Raw genomic sequence first — 26,953 nt, 5'->3', positions numbered from 1 at the left:
GGCTTGTGGTCATAACTTGTTCCCTCATTCTCTCTCGTGTTATATCGTTTGTGATTTTTTTTTTACCCTCCCACTCAGCTCCAGCTATGACTCCACTTTGTCAAGCCACATTACCTACAGACAACAAAAGATGTCAGTCCCATGTTATGACCCATGAGTCACTGTTGAGGTAGCAATGAGCGCCTCCAACTGTGCTGAGTCATTGCCTAAACATTGGGTTTTTATGAGTTTATTTCTATGCCCCACTAAATAACTTTGATGCAGTAATTTCTACAGATTAGATTAGACTAGATTGATTCTCATGGATTGATTGAGTCATAATTGAATCACTGAATTGTAGAACAAGACAAACAAAAATAACAAGCATCTTGGCTCAGTTGGTGGGGTCCATGATGGCATCATAGGGAACGAATAATGGCCAATTTTGTTATGGCCAATTTAGAAATGGTAACAATTTTTAATTTAAGATGACAGAGAATAAAGCCCAACTGCGATTAAACAGAGGTCATTAGCTCACCAATTTGCATTATTACCAGCATTAAATTTGCATTGGTGTTAGTTGGGTGCAGCATTCTCCTGCCTTGGCACATGGATTCAAAGAGGCGACCTTTTTCATCTGGTGTTTATGTGTGTGCATATATGTTCAGGTAAATACATATGTGAGTATGCATTTGTGTATTCCACAAGATATGAAATACATGCTTTTGAATGCACAATTTAAATTACATATATATATATATATATATATATATATATATATATATATATATATATATATATATATATATTAGGGGTATATCGGTATGTGTATTCGTCCCGAACCATCATGGTATCAGATTTATCTGGTGACCCTTTGGAAAGGCCCACTGGACCAAACTAGCTGACTGTATATAAAGTGGTTCAAACTAGCTCCCCCTCCAGCAGCTACAACAGTAACCTGCTGCTCTAACACTGATGTCAATAATCTGATGATGTCATATATATCAGTCAGAGGGACCAAACCACTACTTTTACTGCAATACTTTAACTATATCAAGCTGAAACTAATTATGTACTTTTACTCTAGTAGGATTTTTCACTCAGGACTTTTACTTGTAATGGAGTATTTTTACATTGCTGTATTGGTAGTGTATCTGAGTACTTCTTCCATCATTGGCTACAACACAATTTCACAATACGGGTCCACAGGATAAGTAATAAACTTAGTCTTCAATTCTTCCTCCACTCCTTTAATAAAGGTGTCTAGGTCAGCAGAGTTATCTAATTTCATATTTCAGTTTAACATTTGACTCACACAAGTGCAGTCAGATATGGCTGAAATCCTTCATGCTGACATCTCTGTCAGAAACTCTTCTTCTTTTGCATTTTTTGGTGGACTGTCAGAAACTCTACACTGTTGTAATTGGTTGCTTCACTGTGAGGCAACTGATGACATAACAACCAATCACAGTAGAGCATTTCTCCCCCGTCTCTCCGGCTCATCCATTCTAGCACCAACCATGCTAATGGGTGTTTGCTAGCTGCCTTAGCCAAAGAAGCTTGGTTACCCTGGTTACCCTGTAGTGTTGCTGCCATCAGATACTGCATCTCCCTGTCCCCCTCCACCCTCTGTGATGGATGGCCTTTCACTCCGCCTTTGAGTGAAGCCGTTCAGAACAACGATAAAAACATTTGATTTCTGACATGTTCAGACAGCACGTCGTGAGTACTAGTTCTGAGAGAGAAAAATGTAGTTAAGAAGTATGAAAGTCAAAGTAATGGCTTGGTCCCTCTGAATGATATTTTTTTTATTTCACCAGGAAGTCCCTTGAGATTGAAATCTCTTTCTATGGGAGACCTGACCAAGACAGCACCCCAATTACAGTTTAAGTAGAAATAAAGCAACAGATAGGGAATCCAAACATCAAACACACAAGGAAGAGACTAAATCCAGCTCAAATAAGGCAGTTGCAACTCTCAGTTACATTTTTCCATATATTACATACATCATATATATTATTATATATGACATCATCAGATTATTAACACTGAAGCATCCATGTGTAAGCAGCATGTTACTGTTGTAGCAGCATGTTACTGTTTTGGAGCTAGTTTGAACTACTTTATATACAGTTAGACCATAAATCAGCATAAAACAGCTGTCAGCAGGTGTCCTGACTCCCTGCAGGAAACAGAAAGGTTGTTTACCTTTTCCACTGCAGCACAACTAAACTGTTTCAGTAATAGTTATGGCCAATGAGCCATTGTTGGATGTTTATATTTTTCAATATAAAAGACCAAAATGTTAATTTCTACCTCTCTTTTTTTCTGCTGTACCGGAATTGTAGCGAACCATGACCCCAGAACCAAGGTATATACTGAGGGCATGGTGTGCATGTTTATGCTCATACATATCTAAATGTAATGTGTGTGTGTGTGTGTGTGTGTGTGTGTGTGTGTGTGTGTGTGTGTGTGTGTGTGTGCCTGTGTGTAGACCTTTGAGAGTTATTTTGATATCCCTCTAGTCCTTCAGTAGAGGACTTCAAATTGATTTAGCTGAATTGCCTTTCAAAGCTACTTCAATTTCACCTCTATGCAAATTTACACTCCTCTCTCTCTCTCTGTCTCTCTATCACTCATTCTCTCTTTCTACTTTACTCACCCTGTCCCTCCATCTGTCTTGCTCACTTCTACCATCTAACCTTCCTTTTTTGCCTCTCCACTCACTCTTCTCTTTTTCCTTGCACAACATTCGCTTTCCTTTTTCTCTCTCCAATACTCCTCCACCTCTCTCTGTTTTATTTTCTTCTTCTCTTTCATGTCCAACTATACCTCTTCTCTCCTTCCCTGCATATTCACTCCCAATAATAGTGTGCAGCAGCTAAGAGGCCATGTGTTAGCATACCAGTCTCACAGCCAGTTAGTCAGCTTGTCAGCAGTGTGTATGTGTGTGTGTGTATGCACATGTGTGCATGTGCTTCAGTGTGTTAAGCAGCATGGTGTGACAGCAAAGCAGTGAATCATTTAGTTAGCTCCCCTTGTCTGTGGCGCAGACAAGGGGAGCTAACTAAGTGTGTGTGTGTGTGTGCGTGCGCGTGTGTGTGCCAGGTGGACTAAGAGACCTTGACAACATCAACACAATTGCAAGTCCATAAAGTGGCGCCGACGTTTTAGCTTATGTACCTGGAAATGACTTCTGGCATAAACTGCTTGTCAGCTTACACACACACTGAGGTAAAAACACACACAGATATGCACACTAACACTGTTCTGGACATGCACACACATACACACAAACAGATACATAGACCTGTCATGTTGACAGTGAGGTCAGCTGATTCACACACACACATACACACACACACACAAACTCCCTCTCTGGTTCAGTATTCACATGCAAACACACACCGTCTCAATATAAATCTGCACTCACGCTCAGGTTCCCTGGTGCTGCCTCACTGCATCTTTTACTGAGGAATCGTTAAATTTTTTTGATGGATTCAGCAGTTGGGGGTCGGACTGAGATAGTGTCTATTGATTTTATATTTGGCAGACTGCGCTCTGGCCACTTAGTCCTGCAATATACCTTACTCTCCCTCCCTCTTTTTCTCTCCCTCTCTCTCTCTCACACACCATCAGTCTCTATTTTCTCTCACCCCTACATGCTTGTCTTTCCAGCCTGTCCTTCCCTCACACCCACACACCTTCCCAGTTTATCCACCTTTTTCTCATTCAGTCGGTGTTTTCTATCTGAAATACTCCTTTAAACTCTTTCTCCGACACATCCCTCATTCTCTTCCATCCGTATCCATGTGTTTCCTGTCTGTGTTTCATTTTCCCCAAATATTTTTATCCATGTCACTCTCTCCGTTCCTTCCTCCATGCAGCCCCTTTTCACTCCATTCCCCTCTAATCCTTTTTCTCCTTTTTTCTGCTTCTTCACCTGTTTTACACCCCATCCATCCAGAAAACCCCCCCTCCCTCCCTGCCTGCCATTTTCTGCTGGCTCATCTTTTTATTACTTTCTTTTACTCCATCCTTCCGCTCCTCTTCCTTCTCAATTCCTTCACCCGATTTCGCTCCCCTCCCCACTTCCTTTTGTCCTTCCACTTTTACTTGTCTGCCTTTTTCAGATTTTTATGTCTGGCTTCTTGCTCTCTGCCTCCTGCTTGTTTCCATTTCTTTTTCCCTTTTTAAAAACATTTGTCATATCCTTGTTGTTTTCCAGCCCCATATAATATTTTTTTTCCTTTTTCTCATCATTTTCTTTCACCTCCTTCTAAGGCCATTCATCCATTCCTTTCAATCCTCCCCTCTTTCCTTTCCTCACAACTTTACACAAGTCCTTCCTTCTCCTCTCCCCTGTTCCTTTCCCTTTGCTACCTTTCTGCTGACTATACATCCTCACTTTTTCCATTTTTACCATTTCCTTTCCCCTCCTTTATGAATACTTTACCGAATATGAAAAATATTCCTAATATTTGAAACTTGCTTTTTGTCAAAATCCTCCTCACTCCTGTCTTTCCTACTGACTTTGGCGCTACTTTTTTCGTAAAGCTGCTAGCAATTTTGGACATTATATATCATTGTCAAATTATTCACAAGAGCTTGGTATAATAGCTATAAACTAATGAGACCATGGTCAGGAGGATTTGTTGCTGATGGTAATGTTGAAAAGGCGTAAGAGGATGTTGGTTCTTGAGTGCTCCTCCCTCCCCTTTGGATGGAGCAGACTAAATTCTAAATGGGCTTGTGTCAATGGTTCAGTTTGCATATTTGCATGTCACAGGGAGCAAACTCAGGGTGTGTGTGTAGTGCTAATATTTGCTTTGTGTCTTTCTTTACTGTAGTCAGTGTACCATGACACCTGTTTGAACTAATTAACTGAGTTGACTGAGGTGATTAGATCTATATTCTAATACCAATATAACTAATCCTGAAGAGTAATGGACTGTCACACTGAGCCTCCAACCATTTCAGTATTTTCATATCAGACTCTCCTCTCTTTCTTCAGGCCCTCCATCACAATCTCTCATTTTTTTTTCTTATTTCATCTTGTTTAGCCTAATGAAGTGATGATTCTGGTATTCTAATGAACAGATTACTGATACATATTTTACTAAACCCTTTCTCATACTTTTCATGTGATGGATTTTACAACCTTGGGGGCTTTAAAACATCACCAAGTTGGAGAAGAAGAAAAAAAAATCACACTTTGATGCTTCTGAGAGTGATGTTTTCAGATTTATAGATTATCAGCTAGGTGAACACGCAGGCTGTGGAGAGCGATGACAAGCATAGATAATGTTCACATGGCAAAACTGTTCTCCACAGCCTCCCAGCATGGCTAAGGCTCAGACTGAGGCCAATAATCCTGAAGTCAAACAGCAAGTCACTCTCCGTCATCTGTCCCTGCATTCACTTATTCCCCCCTCGACAATCTCCAAGCCAAAGAATGCAGCCAAAGTCAGAGGGATATCTGCTGAATTCATTAAACTTGTCTGGTGTTTAACCAGGAGCCATCAAGACCCAAGAGGGTGTGTTCTCTTGTATGGTCCATGGTTAAAATTACTATCCCATCCTATTTAATCTGTCTCCCGCAACTCCCCCAGCTTTATGGAAATGTGAAACCAAAGGAACCTTTTGACTGTGCTACAAGAACGATTGTGTACGTTTACTCCGTGTCACATTCCTATAATGAAATCTTGGTTGCAATATGTGTCAGATTGTATGATATTTTGAGGCATGTCAGATTGTGAGATGAACATATGATCTACAATAAAAAGATATATGAAAGCAGAGACACGTCAGCTCATGTCATTAATCTGCACCGCTTCGATGTTTTGAAGTGTGTTTTTCCCCTAAACCTTATTCAAAAAACTGCATTTTCGAGATGTCACGCTGCCCAGTGTATTCTGCATCATTTCATGTCATATTCTGATTGGTTTTTTTTAGGGATGCATGATAATATCGTCATCGGTATCGGCTGATAAAGGCTTCAAAATGAAATATCGGCATCGGCCTGAAATGAACATTTCTGCTGATTCATCACCTTCTCCTCTGCTGCCTGGCTGTGCTTCCTACCGTGGACTGTTTCACCCTGACAGTCCCGGTGCTTCCTCTGCAGGAATGACTTCCCTCAGCTGCCTGATAGACCTGCTGCATCTTCTCACTTTAACCAGAATAACAATCGTTGCTCCGATTGGATCCACACGGAGGCTAGCTGGCTGTGCTTCCCTCCAGCCATGCTACTGCTAATGCTCCACTAGCCTCCCAGCTAGCCCTGGCTCTCCGTGTGGATCCAACCAGAGCGCCGACCCCCGGTTCGTTATTCAGGTTAAAGTGGGATGAAGCAGCCGTTCTGTTGATCAGCTGAGTGAAGTGGAGCCTGTGGAGGAGGCACCAGACCGTCAGAGTGAGACAGTCCGCCAAGGAGCTGCTGTGTTCAGCTGCACAGATAGGAAACACCTTGGCTGACATGATGTACTACTGTTTGAAAAAATGTCTTCTTTTTGGTTTATAATGGCAGTTGGCAACCAGCATGTCAGGTGCCTTACTGCTACCCTCTGCTTTGGCATGTGGACCAGAGATTAAAATCTACCCATTAATCCTGTCTGTCTAATAAACTCAAAGAAAACTCTGCTGCTCCACCCACTTGGTAGGTTCATTAAAGTTTTAATGCTGAGTTTCTGAACTCGGGTCTTCCTAAGTTCTTTCATATATTTTCTTTCTTGATCATACTTAGTACAATCTATGATTGCACTCGTAATAGTCTCCTCAGCCAGGTGGAAAAAAATATGTGCACATATCGGTATCTGCATCAACAATCAGCCAAAATGAGTTGGAAAATATATCAGATATCGGCAAAAAATACAATATCTTGTATCCCTGGTTTGTTTGTGGTCGTAGCAGCAGTCACATTGTGAGAATTTGGTCTTAAACTTCTAACAGTCTCAGCCTCAGGCTGTCTTTGTCTCTAGATTAGTTTTCTGTGGGCGTGTCTCACAGTGTGATCCAGGAGCACTGTTTTGGGTTTTACCACATTTCTGTCAAAATTGTCAACTTTCGTCACGGACAGGCCAAAATCACACAATGTAAAGGGGCTTGAAATCACTGGAGTACCCCTTTAAGACAGTATATCAGGGTTAGGGCCCAAATTGGCCTTTTTGTACTTTCTCCAGACATTACAAATGTAGGTGTAATAGTTATCACAACTCTTGCACCCTGGAGGAACAAGCTATATTCACCCAATAACATACTAGTCAGAAATCGTTTAAAGAGCCCTTTTCAAACCTATCCCATTGTGTCACTTTGTACAACTTTACTGACCAAAAAAAAATGAAGTAAAAGGAAAAGAGCCTCAGATCAAAGGCCATTTTCTACATAATTTTCTCCACATTTTCCTGCCCACTTTTCCTATCTGACCCCCCACTCCTCCCTCTCCATACATTTCCTTCTTCTCTCTCTCCCATACCCTCTCTGTCATTTAAGTATGAGCGGAGGCATCTTGTTCCAGTCTGTTGGTTGTTCCTTATCATGCCTCAGACCAAATAAAGAAACACAGAGCCTGACAGAGCAATCAGGCAGCAACAACAAAACACAGGGAGACTTTCTAGCCTTCTGTTTGTCTGCCTGAAACAAATGAAGCCGGCAGGGGCACTGGCTTACATCAGGGGACAGCTTGTCGCAGATAATGCTCTCATTTGGAGGGAAATTGACCCTGGGCGCTGAATCCGCAACAAGATAAGTTAGTCTAGCTAGAATGCATGTAGGACTTTATTGGAACAAGAGAGAGAGAAGGGATGGAAGATGGGGGAAAAAGGGAGAAACAATGGCATTCTGGCAGACTCGCAAACGAGAGAGGAAGAAGAGAGAGAAGGAAACACAGCCAGAAATAACTTTAATATACAATATGTCTGCTGTTTATAGAGTACATGATGATTAAGTAATGCTGTTTTTGACCTGGTCTCATATTACTTATAGGGAATTTCAAGAATCTATCTTTTATGCCTTTATGGATTTTCTGTAACAGCAGTGAGTTGTAATACCACAGCGATAATCATAATTCTAGTTGTAACATTATCATTAGTGTTGCCATTAGCCTAATAGTAGTACTTGCACTAGTAGTAGAACAAGATTTGTATTTTCCTCCAAAAAAGCCCTGTTGTTCCTGTTGTATTTAACAATCAAAGTTAAATGAAGCTCTAATGTTTTCTCTTAAGTATCACTGATTACATTTACATGCAGACCAGTATGAAAGCTACTGAAAGTAATCAGCTTCATGTGATTTTTCGATTACATTTGCATAGTCCCAAGTAACACAGTTTCTCTCATTACCCAAGTAGCTGTGCTCATACATTTGTTAATCTTGTGATAACAAGATTACAACACATTCAAACATTGTACTGTCTCACTATTAGTAGTTAACAAAAATTACTTGCTGAATATCATGACTTAAGTAGATTGTTTCTTACACTAATTAAATAAGAGTATATATTAGGTGGGATCTTTCCTTGCAGCACGATTAGTCCAGTATCACTCTACACTGGTAATAACTTGACTCACTGGGGTCAGCAAGAGCATTATTTATTAAATCAAGAATATATGTTGTAAAAAGTTGCAATCCAAAAGCATAGCAAGGATACACATTGTCACTTATGTAACACACCACTCTCACATTAAACCACAAGTTCTGTGAATGTGCTTTTTGCGTTCTGCATGTAAATCTTTTTCAACTATTGCATTTTGAATTAATCATGAACTTAATTCATTTACCTGTGTACTAAAGCATATTTAGACAATGACTCAAAACACTACACTTATAGTAGATATATCCCAGTTTAAGTTCAGTACAAGTTTCACTATTTTAAATAATATATTAAATGGAAAGCACTGTGTACTGTACTAAATCAAATACTAAAACATGTAGATATATTGTCAAAAATTGCCGACTAAAGTATGTACAGCTCAAGTACTCTCAGAACTAAACTATAGTAAGACTTACACTGGGTAAAATGAAACTTTTAAAGGGTAACTAAATACTAAGCTTTGAAAAGCACTTTCTGAATGACCTCTTCGAGAAAGTCCTGAAAGTTTCAAATCTCGTTTACGTGTAACATATCTAATGCTGCTGACCATACCTTCTGTATATGTCTACAGCAGCAAGGTGAGAACTTTAACCACTGGAGGTCAGAGGGAGCATTTATCTATCTATACTGTCAAGTATATTAAGTACAATGCAAGTCTAGTAAACTTGTACAGCATTCTGCCAATCTAAAACTATAATTTCACATCATAAGTACAAATATAGTTTAAAAACAATAAACATGGAAATATAAGGTACAATTTAAGCACACTTACTATACCAAAAATGTACTGTATTATGTGTTGGCCTCTGACCAATAACTGTCATAAGCTTATTTCAAGGCAGCCCTGTTTGCATTTCATAACTTCTTGATCATCAGCTCCACTTTATTTATGCACACAACACAATTCATCCAAAGTTCTTTTCAGCACAGAGGGAAAAATGAACCAAAAGAGAAAAACAGAGAAGAAAAAACAGAATACTGTGCATCTCCTCCTTCCTCTGTTCATAATTCTGGTGGGTTTTGCACCTAGATCTCAACACCTGTTCTCTCTTTCAGCTGATGGATCATTGTTTTGAGATTTCCCTTTTTCCTCTTTAGATTCCACACTGTAAAGACATTTCCAACTAGAGGGCGATAGTGTGCCTGAATAAGAATGAATGTGTCTGTGCGCATATTCATGCAGATGTGCTCGCAAGTGAGTAGATGATATTTAACCAGTGAGTGATATATATGTGTGTGTGTGTGTGTGTGCGCACGTGTGTGTTTTGTTTAAATGTGCTCACATGTAGATAAGTCAGCCAGCCAGTATGTCATATTTAACAAGCGGACAGGGTGTTTTCAGGGGTGTTTGGTTAACCAGGCAGAGCGTGCCTTCAGGGTACTCCAGGGCCCAGACGGCTGTGATCCCATTACACCAGTGCTACCAGCCCACTCTAGAATGTAAAACGTCCAGTGCACTGGGAAAACCTCATATATCCAGGATGAAGAAACACTGAACAATCAAAATTTTTGCTCCTGAAATGCCAAAAGAAAGTCCAATTTACATTCTAGTCATAATAAATTTTACTTCAGGGTAATACAATGTTAATTATTAAACTAAGGAAAAGGTGAAAGTTGGAGATAAGAGGTTTGTCTTGGACACCATTTGAAAAATAGCACAGTCAATTTGTATTCAGACAAAGTGAAACCAGGCCAGACTGACACAAAATACTAAACACTCATGGGCCTTTAGCCCCCTTATATGTGGAAATGTCACTTGGACACACTGATCTAAAGTCTGTTTAAAAAGTATTGATTTTTATGTGGATCATCAGTACTGTACTTTCAAACATTTTTTACTGTTTCCTGGTATACTTTAAGTCATGCCTGGAAAATCTAAAATAATAATAATAAAATACTAGAATTGTCACAAACTTTGTCATTATGATAAAAAAAACACACACCTCACCTATTCAGTAGTATTTGTCTGAGAATATATCCCAAAATATAAGTACCTTAAAGAAAAGAAAAAAATAAATTAAATTCGATATTAAGGGAAGGTTGATTTAAAAACTTTTTAAACTTTTAAACTTTTTTTTTTTTATCATTTCACATTAGTACTTGCTTGGTGTGTCTATGTTTGAGAGATTTCAGATAGCTTGTGTCATATAATTTCTCCACAAACTACAGAAGATACAGAAATCAACTTTCTACTTGCCAGGCAGCTTCTTTAACCTCTAGAGTACCAGCCGGATTAAGAACAAGATGAATTCATTTGCTTTTACAATCTTTAGATGCCGTGATTCAAGAACTTTCTGGCAGGATAGATGTTGTCAGTGAGCTCTTATTCATAGGTGCTCTCAGGTCCTCCGACGAAAATATGTTGCTGAGATGGTGAGGAGGATGATGACAGTGAAAATGAAATGAACAGCTAAAAAAAAAGATGAAATGCAATGGAAGAAAAGAGCTATGGTGATTGAGATATTTCCATTAAGATGGAAGGGCAGAGTCTTGTTCTGAGGAGAAGGACAGTGTTTTGATGTGAATCATTTTGCAAAGTCATCATGCTAAAATAGAGCTTGCATTTTGCATCTGCATGTTTGACCCCAAACTTTCAAGGAGTACATCATAAAAACTTTCCCAAACCCTTGGATTCAACCTCCCGGGCAGACATCAAAAAGAAGCTGTAATGTAATCTTGTTCTGAAAGAGAGAGATGTGAAATTAAAGTGATTATTTCATCTTTGGGTCTGAACTAGTCTGTGTCTGTGTGTGTGTGTGTGTGTGTGTGTGTGTGTGTGTGTGTGTGATTGTATTGAGCTGCCTTCAGGCTTTGCGGTTAACTAGCAATTTCAACATGTTCAACATTTCTAGGATTTTGATCATTAGCTTTCTCCATGTTCTCAGACTAGAATAAAACTCTGAAGGAGATTTCCGTCTTGTAAGAAATTTTAAAGTTTTCTTTTTGTCACTTGGAGTTATTTATAGGTTGCAAATACTTGCTAAACTTCAACGGAAAATAATAACATGTTAAACATTTAGACTGGCAAATAGGGAAAACCAAAGAACAAACAAGACTAAGACTAGCTAGCAGCTCTCTGAGGCTATCTTTAGCTGAATGCTAACATTAGCTTGCAAACATGCTCACACTGATAATGCTGGCTTGCTGAGCTATAGTGAGTATAATATATACCATGTACACTGTGTTAGTTTTGTTATGAGTTTTGCAGGTATAAATCAAAGTATTGGACAAAATGAAGTGATAGCGATAGAGCAAAGGTCAGCAATCCGGGTGCAATGATGTTTGTACCAAATTTCACAGCAATGCGTCTAATAGTTAATAAAAAAAATAACAATACACAATTTTAAAAAATGTCAACCTCATGGTGATGGTTGACAAAAAGTGACAGGATAATCTGAATCCTATAAGAATAGCATATATCACCTGGACATCATGGTTATCTTTACCAAAATGGTTCCAGTTCATCCAGTAGATGTTGAGCTATATTACAGGACAAGTGAAAACCTCGATCTGCTGATGGCACTAGAGGAAAAGTCAGAGGATCACCAAAGTTATTAGAATTAATCCTCTAGAGACCTTCGATATCTGTAGTGAATTTCATTGAAATGCTTGTTCAAAGTTTCATGGCAATCCATCAAATAGTTGTTGCGATATCTCACTGTGGACCAAAGTGGTGGATGGACTAACATCCCTGGAGCCATGTCACTATCATGGCAAAAGAAATAGTCAGGGGATGTCCTGTAAGTGACAGCGATATGTGATTGAAAGAAAATGTTACATATTTACCTTATATATAACCAAGTGTAATTGTATGAACAGTGCAAATGTTTTCTAAATAGTTAAATGCAAATCAATCTGAAAACTCCAGGCAGTATTTAATGTGTGTAAGAATTCCCTGTAGTACAAGCACTTATTTTCTTGTGTGTGTGTGTGTGTGTGTGTGTGTGTGTGTGTGTGTTTGTACTTCCAACATGCAGACTCATCCCTCCATCAGCAGTTTGGGGGACCTTGGGGTGACTGAGGTTCATGTCAGTGGCAACATCATCACCTTATTAATGCACCAATCAATGCCCTGTATCATCCATCACCATGGAGATGCAGCGGTCCAGCGTAGTAATGTCATATCAACTTTGCTGTGAGTCACCTACTTCACAGGTTTTAGAAGTTTCCTTGTATTGTTGAAAATATGTTGTGCTATTTTTTTAAGCAACAACTAGTGTAAAGAATTATGCTTTATGGTGTTGAGTTTAAAAAGTTCAGGAAAGTTTGTGTAAATATGCCAGTGGGCAGGGTGGATAATCAAAATGGAATATATTATACCACAGAACGAAAAACTAATTTAAAGTCCTGCTTGAAAATGTTTATATAACATGAATTCCTCAGTGACTACAAATATACAAGCTGAACGTATTTACCTTATATTTGCAAAGCTGCTACACACTGACTCTGTCTTCTAAAAGAAATGTTTAGAAACCAAGTTTTGTTCCCTTTTTTCTGCCCATGAAAATCTCGAATGTGTGAGACTATCATATGTTACTATAGTAACAGCGTGACTTAATTGTTGTGTCGCTGTCAAATGAGCAAGGCTGGATCCAAACCTTTCCTCTATAATCCGTAACGCTTTAAAATACAGAGGGTTATGAGAACACGGGGGCTTTGACACAGAGCCATTTGCTAAGTCCTGTATTAATTAGCTTAATTAACTACCTCTTTATTAAGCGATTATGTTTAAATGATCATAATTATGAGAGGATGTTATGCAGCTCAAGTATATCTCATGTTCACCTGTTGAAACAAAATGATAATAACAGCTTGTCTCAATGTGTTTATTTGAAACTATGTTGAGCAGACAGGTAACATGCAGATGTTTTGCCCCAAACCTTACAAGTAGAGATTTGAAACGTGTCTGCACAGTGGTAATAGAAATTAAACTAGGACGTACAGTAGTGTGCATATTTCTTACATTAGTAGTAGTTTCTATTTAGCAACACACAATTTACCATCATATTGTAATTTGTTTTTGTCTAATTACAACATAATTGCAGAAGTGATGAGGCTGTAATTTACAGAGTTGCCATGAAGTGAATATAATTAAGGAGTCTGATATGCATCTGTCAAGTTTCAAGGTGGTTCTGTCATTACCTGCCTACTGCCTTTGAACCTTTTAAAACATAATATCTATGCTGTTGAATCTTCCACCATACTTACAGAGATAAAACTACAAAGCGATGTCTTTGATAGCAGCTCACAGTCTCCATGTCTTCTTATTGTCCCTGCATTTAAAGGTGGGTGGCTTTGAATGCATCATTTCAAATTCTCTCTATTCTTGTATAAAATATAGGCTGCTTTTGTCTTCCCTCAATTATAGATAGGTAGAAAAGTGATTCCTTTTCCCAAAGATTTGAAGGAGGGAGACAGCGCAATGTAGAGAGAAATTAATGCATCAAATGATAACAATCTCCATACACCAAAAGGCTCTTTTGTGGCCGTTAATCATTAAATGTGTGTGTGTGGGCTACAGTATGTGTGTGGCCCTCTAATGATGACACCATCATTTCCTATTTATCTGTCTTGGAAAGTAGAGAGAGGGTGAGGAGGTGGGGGAGAGTGGGGAGAAAACATCAAAGAAAGTGAAAGGAAGAGGTGTAAGGAGATAAGTGCTTGAGTCCACTGCGACAAATTGTTTTGTCATTTGCTAGGACAGATTTATTTGTTACTATAGTGATTCGATGGCACGGGTTGCCAGGTCGGGTTGGTGAAAATAAAGGTTTCTCTACAGTCATGATAGTACCAAACCTGGCAACTTCACTTTGATGACAAGACTTTTTGGGAAGTTGCACATGGTCACTGTGGTTGGCTGCTCGCAAGAAAGTTACAGCATGTAACCACCTTAAAACCACAGATGATTGTTTTTTACATTTCTGGCTGTGTGTGGATGAAACAAACAAGATACCTCATGTTCATCAGTGATCTTTAGAGGTGTTGGTAGGCAGATTCTCAGAAGGAAAGTAAGCATATTTCTATTATTGTTCAACAATTCCTTTAATACTTTTATGTCTTTCTTTTCAGTCCATCTTGAACATTTATAGGTGTACATTATATGTTATATTATATTCCTATCCTGGAAAAGATATGTCTCTTTACAAACTTAAAGGTCCCCTCCAGACATGTTTTAAGATGTATATAATAGACTCCACTTTGAATAATAACATGTGTCTGATATGGTTTTTCCACCAAAAAAGTTCAATTGTCCTGTTAAAATCCTTGAAATAACATCTTCTCCTTCTCCCTCATTAAAAATGCCAGAATCTATAAATATGCAATTTTTCATTTCAAAAGTTTTAACTGCTGGACACAAGATGTCTCCTACTTCACTGTAAAGTGTGTTTGTGCACTGGAGGCTTCTGGTTTCAAAATCTCACTTGTGTAATTTGAATATTGGACCAGGATTGGCTTCCAAACCATTTGTGATGTCACAAGTAATGCTTGTACGCCCACCCCTTGAAATTAGATTTTCAGTGAGCACAGAGAAACTTTCCATTTCTAGGAGATGAATGTAAAAACAACCTTCTAGTGTCAAACTCTGCACATACATCATTCTGCACAACGAAGCTCAAACATCCAACTGGAGGAAAAAGAAGAAAAAAATATTTTTGAGTGGAGGGCGACTTTAAATGTCACATATATGTGTTTTTATTTGTCCTACAAGGAAGGTTTTACACTGTGAAGTCTGTATGACAAAAAAATGAATATACAGCACTGGGCAAAAGTTGTATGTGCTAAAAGTAAAGTGAGGATGCTTCCAAAAATAATGCCATGACTAGTTTTTATTTATCAGTTAACTTCATACAAAGTTCGGTAAACAGAAGAAACCAAAATCAAATCAATATTTGGTGTGAGCACGCTTTGCCTTTAAAACCGCAACAATTCTCCTCGGTACACCTGCACACAGTTTTTCAAGGTACTCGGTACATCGGTTGTTCCTGCATCTTAGAGAACTTACCACAGTTCTTCTGTGGATTTAGGCGTCTCAGTTGCCTCTGTCTCTTCATGTAATCCTAGACTGACTCAATGATGTTGACATCAGCGCTCCTTGGGGGCCATATGAGCTGTTGCAGGACTCCTTGTTCTTGTCGCTGAAGATAGTTTTTTTGTGACTCTATGGCTGTATGTTTGGGGTCGCTGTCATGCTGCAGAATGAATTTGGGACTGATCAGACGCCCCCCTGATGGTGTTGCATAATGGATGAGAGTCTAAACATCTAAAGTGCCTAAAACTTTTGTCACAAAAATCCACGAGACAATGGAAAATGGAGACGATATTTTGCCCTGAGTAGTTTTGAAATATTCTGGGAAAACTCTGCTATTATCAGATTAACCATAGAAAATATTTAAAAGAGACATTAGGGGCAGCTGTGGCTCAGGAGGTACAGCGGGTCGTCCACTAATCGGAAGATTGGTGGTTCAATTCCCGGCTCCTCCAGTCCATATGCCAAGTCCAAGATATTTAACCCCAAATTGCTCCTGATGGCTGTGTCATCAGTGTATGAATGTGTGTGAATGGTTAGTTTCCTCTGATGGGCAGGTTGGGACCTTGTATGGTAGCCCCTGTACCCATTCAGTGTATGAATGTGTGTGAATGGGTGAATGTGATTTGTAGTGTAAAAACACTTTGAGTGGTCAGAAGACTAGGAAGGCACTATACAAGTACAATCCATTTACCATTTAGACAATGAGATGATGATTGTAAAGGGGGGAGGAGGAGAAGGAGGTAGAGGCGGGGTTTAGGTGGGTTTGGAGGATTGAGAAGTAGGAACCGCTACGACAGGCCTCAGAGACACCTCCTGCTGTTGCTGCTGCTGCTGAGGTGATGCCTCTTTTTTTAACTGCAGAGATAACTTTACACAAGCCACCTTTGTCAACCTTCAGGGAAATGCATCGACTGATTGGGGGAGAAATGAGGAAGCAAAATGAGGGGGAGGAGGGAGAGAGATAGCATTAGAGGGTTTCATTCGATGCCTCCTGCCTTCTCTTTTGCGGCCCCTCAGGCGTTCTTATCACACCTCTTAGAAGTGGAGCAGCACTCGATGGCACTTTTCCCTATACATCTCTACCTGTCTCACCTATTCAATCCTCAGTCTCTCTCATTCAAAATGAAGTTGTTTAAGTGCTCGCATATACTCAGTCACCCTCACTGCCCCTGTATCTGTCTGTCTTTGAAACTGAAATTGTGTCTGCCTCCATGCGTAGTTTATTTTACTATATATTAAACACTGAGTGACATATTCTCCCCATATCTTCTTTCCACATATATATTTTCTTATCTCTTCCCGGCTCCCGCTGTCAGCTCAAAATACTTAGGATGAAGTCATATTGGTACAACTTTCTAATAAGGCACCCTTTGTAAAGGGTTTCTAAGCTGTAACTAATGGCTTTATTTGAGGTTAATTATTTATTTATTAATGCTAGATCACTTAGAAGCCATTAATAAGAACAAATTTTGGGTTGCCAGGTTGTGAAAAAATAAATTGGCTGGTTTATTCCCTTCCAAAATTCCACTATCTTTGTATTTTTAGCTACTGTAGCTCTTTAGTTCATTAGAAAAAATCTTTTTAACATTTGTGATTGAAGATGACTTACTAACTTTTACTGATGTCTTATTAGAAAGCGCGAAACCTGCAATCTATAATTAATCTTTATTAACAAAAATAAATAATGTATCTTTCTTTAGTAACAATGAACAATGGTTTTTACTTTCTAATAAGTTGTAAAGTCTGGAGTTATAAATGTTAGTTAAGTGATTAGTGAAAAAGTCGTGGTCCAAACTTTTTATAATAAACCACCAATTCTGCAGTTACAAAAGTTATTAAAGCAACTGATAAACATTTGTTATAATGTACCACATACATTGTAACCAATAGCAAGAGTAAGTGAGTCATCTATGATTATAAATCCATAAGTCTGGAGTTGTAAAATTTTATACGTTGTTAATAAATGGACTTTGATCCAGGTGTCCCACAGCTCTTCTTCACAAGATCAGAGGTCAAATTTTGTTGATTATTCCTGGTAAACAAAAAGTTAAAAACACAAAGAGCTAAAAACAAACAAACAAACAAAAAAACACAAAGCAAGTATCATTCTGGTGGAGGATAAACACCAGCCAAAGATTTCTTTCACAACCTGGCAACCCAAAAGTTGTTTTGACTTGTAGCCTGTAACTGATCTATAAAGTGTTAGTAAATGATTTGTTAACCATTAATTAAGCCACTAATTACAACTTGTACACCCTTTATATTTGTGAATGTGTGTATGTTTGCGGTGGTATCTTCCCACTCAACAAAGTTGGATATACGTAACAAGTTCAACATGTTCTACACATCCGGATTGAATTTTTGGCCAGGCAGGACTTTTTTCAAGCGCTTTTGTTAAGGGTTAGGTTTGTTATAGGTAAGGGCTGAGTTAAAGGAAACTTCCACTGGAAATCTCTTTTAATTATGAAATATTCACGGCCTGTAACATTGACAGGTGCCTTTGAAAAGTTGCAACATTATCCACTTCTCTGTTGTATGTCCTATACACAACACACAAAAACTGTTAAAACTATTGAAAACAAACAGCCAAAATGCAGACCTTCAGACAGACAACTTAGACAGACAAGGCATCTCCAGAGCCCCAAACAGACAGGGTTAGGTGATGAATGGAAGCCAGATTGATTTTGGCTTGGCCACACAATGTCCTCTGTGTATCGTGGCATTGAAAAGATCTGCCACGTCCTGACACCTTTGATTCCTGTAGATCCGCTCTTGGCTCTGAAGGCGGATAACAATCAGAGCTGTATAGGCAGAAGTTGGCAGGCCTCTGGGCAGAAGGAGTGGAAGAGGACAGAGAGGTGGAAGCAGGAGTAAATAGAGGAGAAGGTGAAGCGAGAGGAGGCTGTTGGGGTGATGAGGAAGAAAGAGGAGAAAACAGTACAAAGGGAAAAGAGATGAAGAGAGGAAAGATGCAACTGTGGAAGAGAAGAGGAGACCAGAGCGTGGTAAATCTAAATCTGTTATGACAGTTTTACTGTGTAAGATGTATTAACACCACAACTAAAGTTCCAAGCTGACATATTGTGTGAAAAAGAGCAGAACATTACATCTACGATGTGGGCATGCACAGAGCCAGGGCACTCTGACATGTGACACTTCTACTTTCTGACGAGAGAGGACATCAAGAGTGTTGGTGGTGTTATATTAGAATAACAAAGGATGGTGAATGTTAACAAATCCTCTAAAGAGACCAAACCCGAGCTGTTGCACTGGGTGACTTGTTACTTAATTATGAAGGACACAGGCAGGGATGTGCTGGTATCAAATTTTCATGCTCCGATTATCGTAGGTAAAAATATCTAAATTATATTATCATCAGTATTTCCTAAAATACTACTATTAGTGCTAAAGTATAGTTAAATGACTTCACACTGTGATCTCTTTGGATTTGAATCACTGAACTGTATAGGTGTTTTCTTTTTCATAGTTGGAAGAACTCCCCACTTTTTATTGTGTCTGCTCTGCAGGAACTGGGAACGATCGTAGTTCTTAGAACACAGTTTTAGCTCCTACTTCAGGGTAGGTACTGTACTCTTCAAGCATGTAGCAGTTTAAGTGTTTATTGATTGGTCAAACACATGAGCCAATGCAACACCGGCAACTGCCATTTTTAAAAACTCATGTAAAACGTTAGCTGTGTAAACAACAGCTCTTAACGGTAGCCTTAAAAAATGGACAGACAGTGAAGTCCAGGCTTATAAGCCTATATGTGACAGAGGAAATACAAGACAATTTTGCCTTGTTGAAGCGAAATATAAAAATCTTCGCTAACATTTCCCTTCAACTTGCCACATTAGGCATCCACCACACAGCGAAGCAATGTAGAGAGAAAATCAAGAAGCTGAAACAGGATTACAAGAAAATAAAAGACCACAACAACCAAAGCGGATCTGATCGAAAAACAAGCAAGTGGTATGACGCTATCCTTGGCCACAGACTGGCATATGCTGGTCATACAGGCATAAAGGATTAGGCAGTCAGGCATGTTGAAGCCATCGCGAGCAGCACCAGTAGCTGCTGACCACTGGCAGAAGCCTCTGCAGAAGGTTAGCAGCTCATATACTTAGCAACATATAAAGAAAATACTTACTCATAATGTAACGTTATATAACTTAAAAGAGCACAGAATGGGTTGCTTGCTCTAACGTTTGCTCAATCTTGCACTCAACCAACATCAGTCTGTTAGAAAGCTAATCGTGAGATTATAGAATATAATATCATTCAAAAAGTTGTGTTTGAAAACAGGGTTTTGTATCTTTAAGCTTAGTTTTGTAAACTTGTACATTTAAGTTTGTACCTGTGACCTTAGTTTTGCAAACTTGTGCTTAGTTTTGTAGATTTGTACATGTGCACAACTCCGTTTTCCAAATCTGTGCATTCAGACACAGGCTTGCAAGCTGACTTTCACAAGCTGTGCAGCAAAAATACTCAGTAATAATTGATGTACAAGTTTACAAAACTAAGGTCACAGATACAACCCTGCACTTTGAAGCAGCTAACTCAATCCTAAATGTCTCTTTAGAGACTGCACCAGAGTCCTTGAAGCTGGCCTAAGTCAGTTTTCCTGGTGATAACCCTACAGTCTGCAGTTCCCCCAGTTTCAGTTATCAGTTTAGTCATAATAATAATAATCACTTTAGTCATGATCACATGGGGAAACTTGTCGTGGGCTCATAGCACTACTGATTCATTTAATAAAAAACAAAAAACAGAATAGAATAAAAGTGATATGCTAAACATGCTCCTCCCCCCTCTTTTTTTTCCAGGAAAGAAAAAAAGGGGTGACTCGAGTGCCCTGTGTCTGGTAAAAGAGATGCTAGAGTCGGAGGAGGAAAACCGCAGGCAAAGCCACGCTCATGTGCAAAGTCTTGTTGAAATGCTGAAGGAGTAAATCCAGACAGAGGCTGAAGAACATGCCCAGCTACGGGCAGAGGCTGCAGAGGCAAGGCGCCAGCGGGCTGCTTTTCAGGAGGGCCTTCTGACCATCTTTAATAGGCTTGTGGCAGGGGCTCAAGGCCCAAGTCACCCTGAAGTGGACTGACCCCTTCAAGGTTTTTTGTTGTTTTGCACATACTCTGTTGGACAAACTTTGTTGTCTTGTTTTGCATATGTCCACAGTTCAAATAACATTCAGATAAAGGTTTGTAAGGATATGTGGTTTACTGGAGTTATTTGTGCAAGTATTCATACTACTGGTGAAGTCATGAAAGAAGACGCAGCACATAAAATGAGGCTGGATGTTTTTTAAGTTAATTTGTTCATTATTTATTAAGACATGAAATATTTCGAACATGGATTCAGGAAAATAACAGTACAAATAACAATAAATACATTGGAATGGGAATACAATAAATAGAGTGGATATGCATACAATAACATATCGCCATGTTAATATACACAATATGCAGCAATTAGTCACAGATAACATGTAACTAGACAAACATAAATTGCAAAGACTGTCCTTTTATCTACAACTGCATACTGGTGTAACTGTTAATCCTATAAGACCCACAATTGCAAAATTGCATATAACACTTTTAGCTACAGCTTCTTGTTGCATTAAGCAGAACATATAAAATACTCTCCAAGAAAAACTCACAGATTTGGTTTATACTACTTTGATGCACTTTGAGATATTTAAACAATAGCCTTAGCCCAGTGTTAGATGTTACACAATGCACTTAATCATGTTCTCACAAAGATGTGTGTGATGCTTTGTGTTGTAGTGGGTTAAATGTCAGCCACAGGGTTATGATAATGCATCAGGGCTGCAACAGGGATAGGTACACCCCACTACTCTCTGTCCTCCTCACCATGGCTCTCACAGAGGTTGTGAAGTACACACTAAGTGAGCACCATGGACTTTATTCTCTCAAGACTGCAGTCATTGCGCTTCTGCAGGCATCTCCATCTTCCTTTCAGCCGGCCAAATGTATTTTCAACCACAACCCTTGCCCTGCTTGTTTTGTGGTTGAAGGTTGTGTAAAGTGGCCATTGTCTGGGAAAGGCTTCATGAGCCAGCTGGTCAGTGGATAGGCTGCATCTCCAAGGATGTAGTGGCCAACGTCTTGTCCACCAATTTTCTTGCTGTGAAAACAGCTCCTCTCTCTCGGCCAGTTCCCACAATGCAGACAGACGCAGAACTCCATGCAAGCTGCCAGGTTGCCCAGCGTAAACGTTCCCAAACAAGCGCCTTCCGTTAACTACTGCCTGCAATATGATGGAATACCATCCCTTACAATTAAAATATTCTGTGTGGTATTCCCGGAGAGCCAAAATAGGGATGTGTGAGCCATCAATAACCCCTACACATTGTCGTAACCCAGATCTTTGCTTGAAGAGCCAATTCTTTCAGCTTCTCTGTGTTTGGCATCTGAATGTTGTCAGGCAATAGAATTTCTTCAACAAAGCAGCAGAACCCTTTCACACGGTCACAGGCAGTTGAAATGCCAACCCCAAAACAGATGTGCAACACTCCTGTACTCGGCATTAGTAATGAGTTTCCACAACGGGACAGCAACTCTTTTTTGGAGTAGCACAGATAGACGATAACTAGTATCCATTTTGTCCAACACAGGCTTCAGACAGTGACAGATGTACTGAAACATTTCTTGGACATTCGTAAATTTTGTATCCTCTGGTCTTCAGTAAAACTGGGAACAGTAGTTTTCCACCAGTCAGTAACACTCTTCTTGACTCAAACAGATGGTGAACATCATTGTGCAGTGATCCGCAGCTATGTCAGAAACACAAACAGTGCATTTTTGTATTTCACTTTAGACTGATTGCTTTACACTGTTGTATTTCCCCCTGAAATATTTTGTTCACATGACATAAAACTACAATAAGCTAACGTCAACATCTGCGTTGTTCACTCAGCCTCAACGATGTGAAGTATTGCCAATTGTCGCAGGAGTTTTCTCCTCTTAGCTCTCCTTCTTGCTCTTTCAACCACATAGTTAAAATTTGTACATCTTCTTTCCAACTCCGTTATTATCATGAAACCCAAACCCAAACACACAGCTCCGATCACGGCATCTTCCATCTTGTTGTTGTATGTCACGCAGAAGTGACGTTGCTATACCAACCACCGGCTGGCTTACATCACTTCAGCTTTCCTATTGGCAGTGCGAATGCAAATAGAAAAAAAGCCCTTGAAGGTATGTAGTTCTTGGGGGATATCCCCACTGGATAGTTCCTCTTAGGGAGTCCCCAGAACTGTTTGGTCTGAAAATGCCTTATATATTTTTTTTTTTTTTACTCTGCATAGGAAATCACATCAAACATAGTTTAAACAGACAGTTGACTGGAAATCACTTTGAATGCAGCTCAGTGAATTTTTCCACATGAAATTGATGGATTGATTTCTGGAGTGCAAGAATTGTAGAATTGTAGCAAGTGTCATCCGCTAGGTGTTAACAGTTAAATTCATTTTTAAAAGAAAGAGAAATTTGTAAATTCACCCAGAACATAATAACAGTTATACTGAGCTCTTATGGGCCACTGGGGGCTAAGCAAAATCAAACTGCTGATGAAGGCAGGCGCACTGCTCTGTGTTCATAGTGTCCTCTGAAAATGACAATAATCACAGTATTGTAAATGGTTGGCGGTATTGACACCATCAGAATATTTCACCATAGTATATAGCAGAGACAGTGTGCTGGCACATCTCTAATAGACACTGCAGTTAATTTTAGGTCAATCCCACAGATACCATCCTCATGCTGCAAACATGCACAAGCACACCAAATGTGTATTAATCTGCTGCTGAAAATAAAAATAAAATAAAAAATAAACCTACAATAAAATGTAAATATGAAACTATATATTCGTGATCAGTTTTTTAAGGTTTACATCTTTAGTAGAAGTGAATTGAATGAGCTCGGGGCTGAGTGCCACAGACATTGTAGGAGAGTCAGCAAGTATTGAGAGACAGACAAATACATGGGAGTGGGAGTCCTTGTGAATAAGAAAAATACAGAATAACACCAGCCTGTAAGGGTTTGCTTTTGGAAACGACAGAAGCTACCGCCTTTACCACAATGTTTTTGAAAATGTGAGGAATTTGTGTAAAGAGAGGAGGAGGATGGAGAGTGGCATGACAGAAGCAGAGGTGAAGAAAGAATCAGAGAAAATTGTGATCATTAAGTGTGGGGAGATAAAAAAGGAGTAAACGTAAAAAGAGAGCATGATGTTACACTATGGTCATCTCGCCAATAAACTGAATTAAACGCGATACTGATTTTGTATTTGTGACAAAGACTTTTTCTACTTTTTTATATAAAAGTCAAGGCACCGCTCCTCCTCTTAAACTACCCTAGGAAAACCAGATATTCATAGACCATACTAATAACCAAAGAAATTTAAACCACCTCTGTAGGATTGAAAGCATTTTGTCACACACAGTGGTATTAAAGTGACAAGTGATTTTCACAAAAATCTATCTCTTTTAAAACTCTGTAGAGCCAAATGATAATTATTGATTGCTTTTAGATTCGCTGTCCTAAACACTTAGTGTAGGATAAGTCTTTCCCTGGAAAATCCTAGGAGGGAGCCTTCTCTTAAGTGCCTTATCAAAGATCATGGCAATTAACAGTAAACTGCTGTCATTTCACTGGCCAGCATTACTCTGCATTATTCTCTTGCATCTGATACTGATGTGTTTGGCCCCATGCCTTGACAGCTCTTAGAGGTTTTTATCCCTTCTTGGCACTCAAGCCACCTAAGACTGGGCAGGGCCGAACAGGAGGGCTGCCGCTGCTGCTTTAACGGTAGTCATCTTTCACATGAGGTTTGGACCTTTTGGATCCTCCATCCTCATCCTGGTGACGCCAGGAAGCCACTGCACCCGGCCACTGTTTGCCAAGAAATAGTTACAGCATTTAACTCTCCATAAAAGCACAACTTGTCATTTTACATTTCTGTGTGTATGGATTTTAAACAAATGAGATACTTGTTAATTTCTGAGCTTTAAAGGTGCTGATGGCTGTATTTTTTTTCATTGTAGAGAGCCAGACTAGTTCCAGTTGTTATATATTTATAAGTTAACCGCCTTCTGGATCTAACTCTACGCATGAAACTGCCCAAATCAATATTTTTATAGAGGTGTGACAAACCCACAGAGAATTATCACCTGACTCTGCTGTTCCCCTCAGCTTTGTGGAGCACTTTAGCATCTTTAAGTTTATTGTTCTTGTTTTATGGCCCAAAACTCTAATGTTTCGGTTAAGTTTCACTGCTCTCATCAGTGATTTCCACACACAGCAGGCAGCTCTTTAGCTGAAGAGCCAGATATTTCCCTCAGAAACTGGTGGAGACCAAAACAGAGCTAAGAGGACTTACATTTGCAAGATGACCAGAAGCAACTCATAATGAATGCTAATTTGGCTCTGTGTCTGCTGGATGTGTAAACAGGCAACTATTTGCTTACAAGCTCATGCAAACATGTGTTTACAGCTTGTTGTGCTGCCCCCAAGTGGGCAAAAACATAAATTGATGCAGGTTTTACGCACTGACATGGTATCCATTTTCTCATCCAACTCTCAGCAAGAAAGCAAGTGAATTTCCCAAAATGTCAAAACTATTACTTATAAATAAAACATGAGAAAAAAACACTATTTGGATAGAAAATGCAGTCAGTGAAGATGGGTCACAAGTAGACACTGCTTCATTGTAAGGGTTCACAAGCCAAAAATGTTGGGCACCACTGTATACAACAGATGTAATCAGTGTACAGACTAGAGGACCTTGTGCCCCTTGTTTGCCCCTGAGTGCATTAACTGGAACAAGCAGGGATTTAGGAGTCTTTCACAAGCCACCCTTTCAGCAGCAGCTGAGAGGGAAGCTTTTCTCAATAACCTTCCCCTCTGATGGTTTCTTCACCGGTCAGAGGTTTAAGCCAGCAACCAGCCCACTTCTGTAACCTCCAGGGTCCTCCATGTTTTCAACACCATTTCCTTCTCTTCCAGACCTATTCATCAGACAAAGTGAAGCCTTACTGTCTTCTGCTTAGCCTTTTAGAAGAATAGTCCCTTTTTACAAATATTGATTTCAGTTCAAAGATCACAGGAATAAACATGAATTTTGCATTAGGGTAGATTTCCATTTTGAGAAATGGCCAACTGCAAATTGTGACTGAAGTTTTCAATGACACATCCACAGCTGTAGAGTTCAGTTCACCCTTCTCATGTGGACTACACATTTCTACAGACTCATCTTTCCCACAGACAGATAGAAAACACGTTACATGCCTCCTTTTTCTTCTTTGCACCATCACTCTATTGACCAACAGTGTGACTGCAACTTTATGACCCAACAAAAAGGGCCATTGATACTGCTTTACTATTGATTTCTCCCCTCCCTTCAATTGCTTCTAAATCCCCATGGGCCCTAACTCCTGCTCCCACCGGACTCATATTAAAGTTTGGGGAATAGAAAATAAATGAGGTCAGCCTGATCGCACAGTCATTGGCAGAATGTCATACAAAAAGCAATGTAATGTACAAAGCCATTTATTGTCCTGAGGGAAATTCAGTTAGAGAGAAGACGCGTTGTGGTGCTGTGCACACTGTACGCAGCACCACCACATCACTGAACCTTCAAAGCACCAGCTATCAGCAAACTTCACTCACTAATTATAAGTCTTGTAATCAAAAATCTTAAATGTGGAAATCATACTTTCATTCTTAATGCACGATTAGGATTTTATCTTGTTAATATTTAAAGAAATTACACAAAGGTTGATCCATATTATTGTATGAACGTGGGCTTAACCCCCTGTATTAATTATGTGTGAAAAATGTGTTTGTTTGTTTTTTTAATAAAATTCATACATATAGACACAGTGAAATGATTTGCCCATAGTATGCATAGCAAACTATGAAAACTATGATGGACCATGTAGCTTCAACCAGGCAATATTTTTACATACAACTGGGTGTGACTGGGAACAGAAACTTGCCATAACCCTGATCAAAACTTAAAGAATACAGTAAAACTCTAACCTTAGTTAATGAAGCCCAAAAAATTACCATTACCTTTTAGAGTGTTCTTAGTGAGAACTCAGAGTATATTTGCCCACAGATGGAGACTAAGTCATAGCATCAGACCACTGAATCTTGGTAAGTACTCAAACTCTTAAGGTTTAGGTATAAGGGACCCAGATTTTCACCAGGGCCACCCTTTCTAAAAATAACAGCACTCAATGTGGTACTTCAAGTCGTTTTGGATAAAAGTGTCTGCTAAATACCATTTAGTATATTGTATTGCTCCCATTAATGCAATATGGACCTCACTC

General features: G+C 39.2%; 1 long non-coding RNA gene across 2 annotated transcripts; it reads left to right on the top strand.

Moving 5' to 3' along the window:
• Nucleotides 1-12,197: 12,197 nt before the first annotated feature.
• LOC121904247 lies at nt 12,198-20,810 on the top strand. Of its 2 annotated transcripts, XR_006098191.1 has the most exons (4): nt 12,198-12,307; nt 12,545-12,702; nt 19,455-19,703; nt 20,424-20,810. It is a non-coding gene; the product is annotated as an uncharacterized LOC121904247 (long non-coding RNA). The 2 variants fall into 2 exon arrangements; XR_006098190.1 differs by lacking the exons at nt 12,198-12,307; nt 12,545-12,702 and adding an exon at nt 19,081-19,176.
• The last annotated feature ends 6,143 nt before the right edge of the window (nt 20,811-26,953 follow it).

The sequence above is a fragment of the Thunnus maccoyii genome, chromosome 9 (assembly GCF_910596095.1).
Source record: "Thunnus maccoyii chromosome 9, fThuMac1.1, whole genome shotgun sequence".
NCBI lineage: Eukaryota > Metazoa > Chordata > Actinopteri > Scombriformes > Scombridae > Thunnus > Thunnus maccoyii.
The sequence above is the reverse complement of the archived record's forward strand: the minus strand, read 5'-3'. Positions and strand labels throughout refer to the sequence as shown.